Consider the following 2,515-nt stretch of genomic DNA (forward strand, 5'->3'; position numbering starts at 1 on the left):
TCGGACTTCATTCTGTAGATTCTACAACTATTTTCAAAAGTTGTAGAATCTACCTTTTTAAGATCATTGTAAATATCTGTGAAACTAAAATATTATTTTTTGATTGAATGAAGGATGATAAACATATTCAGAATCAGTTCTTGTCTTTCATGTAGGTTTGTTAAATCTGTTTAATTTTCAAACTTATTATCGCTATATCACCAAAACTGAAGGCATTAGACAAAATCTGACGAATTATTCGAGTTTATGATGAAAAAATTCTCCAAATCAATCATTGAACAAAAAAGCTATTTCTTCGAGTTACCAATTAAATTAAAAAAATATGTATTTGGAAAGAAAAGATGTTTATATTTGAGAAAAAAAATCCATCCAAAATAAAAAACAATAGTATTTTTCATCTCCACATTTTGTTTTAATTGTCAAACACTTTACTGAATTTTAAAGTCAAACTGTTTAATGTGTTTGATTTTATATAAATAAAATTGTCTTTGATTTTCAATTCTTAATTCTTGTGTTTTGAAAACTTAACACATTAAGGACTGCTGGGAAACCTCTTTATTCGACACCTTAGAAACCACTGAACAAAATTTTACCAATTTATTATCTTAGAATAACCGAAAATGATGTGCTCACTTAGTAGAATGTAGATTCAAAAGTCAATTTTTAACATTTGATTTATGCTTCTAAGTGAAAGACACTTATAGCAAGTAAAAGAGAAGATATCTCGTATTCTGTCCACAATGTTTTAATTATCTAGAAAGCCCATAAATCTAAATTTTTTATGAGAAAACATTATTTGTATCTTTTGTCCTATCCAGAATCTAATATTTCAAATGGAATTTTTGAATTTCCAAACTGTGCTTGAAAGTTCATAAACGTTTCTCCTTTTTTCAATTAATCAAAATCTTTTTTTTCGAATCATTCATGTTGTTTTATCATTAAACTTTAAAAATAAACATTTCTTTTTTTTTTATTTTGATAACTGGAAGAAATTAAATATGATTTTATGTCTGACTTTGATCACTGGTGTCCTTGAAACAACATTTTTTCTTTTTATCAAAATAAATTCAACCATAAACTTAATGTTTTGATAACATTCTCTTATGTTAAAAATGGTTTTATTTTTCTTAACGTTTTAGTTCCTGGAGTGTCAATTTGACACTCCTGACCTGACTAAAACCAATACTTCTCACTTCTTTGGGTTGTTAAAATTTCTTTTTCAGAGAATACTCAGCTACAACACTTTAGTTTCCCGTTATTGAAAGTCTAAGAGAAAATAATCCAAAAAACCATGCTTCGGAAAAAAGATCAGCTACGGAATGCTCGAAATCAATGAATCGTCAAAATTGTTTAAGTCACATCAGATAAACTTTGAAAAGAGGATTCAAAAGTTGACGTAATCGAGCACATTTTTGCATTTTTAGATTGTCTAAATATGAAACACAGAATTAGGCTGGAACAAATATCAATTTCTTCTTTTGTCACCCCCCCCCCCCTCTTCAAAATTTCCAAAAACCCGAAGGGGGGGAAAAATAAAGTTTGAAGTATTTTATGATAATTTCGACAAAAAAAATCAAATATCCGCAAGATTACAAGACCAAAATACAAATTTTGGAAGATGGGAGTTTTTCCACCTTTTCTAACCTTGATTTTATTGAATAATTCAATAGTAAAAGTACTTGATTTATATGTTTTGTGCAATGATGGAGTATGCAATTTGATTGCATACAAGCTTTCGTGCGATTTATTCCAATTTATTTATTTTTCGCATTATTTTTTATTGTCCTCCCCCTAGCGATGTTCCAACTCCGAGTGACAAAAGAAGGATTTGAAATTTGTTCCGGCCTTATTGAAGAATTTTTAACAGTAGCTGTTTTTTCGTACCTTTTACTCATTTGCAATTTCTCAGATTTTCATAGACTTAATCTGGATTTTGAGAATATTAATGCGATAATTCAGTAAAAAAAATTTTTTTCTGAAAGGATTTTTCATACTAATTTTAGTGGTGTAATTTTTTAAGCGATATTTTACAAAACGATAATTAATATAAAACTCCAGAAAATCCAGAAAATTTACAAGAACACTTGCATTTTTGTCTTCCGTAGCTGATCTTTTTACAGTCTTTCTTCCGAAGCATCTTTTTCAGATTTTTTTTCTTAGTCTTTGAATAACGGAAAGTGAAGTGTTGAAGCTTAATATCGTCGGATAATATATTTGAGTTAAATCCCGTGGTTTTCTAAACTATAAATTTTCTTTAAAAAATCCATGCTAATTTGATGCTAATATAAAGCTTTTGAATTTGCTTCAAAACGGATATGTTAGTTTAGTAGAATTTTTTGGTTTAGTTTTCCGCGTGTGAATCATTTTCCAGTCTTGCAAATAAATTAAGAAAACAATTGTGATATGCTCTCAGAGAGGTTAAAAATAAATTAAATATTTTGAAGTTAGGAACAATTGCTGTATAAAATTTATATAAAAAATACATTAAAAGGTGTATCATTAAAAAAATACCAGA

This window comes from Uranotaenia lowii, chromosome 3 (genome assembly GCF_029784155.1).
Source record: "Uranotaenia lowii strain MFRU-FL chromosome 3, ASM2978415v1, whole genome shotgun sequence".
NCBI lineage: Eukaryota > Metazoa > Arthropoda > Insecta > Diptera > Culicidae > Uranotaenia > Uranotaenia lowii.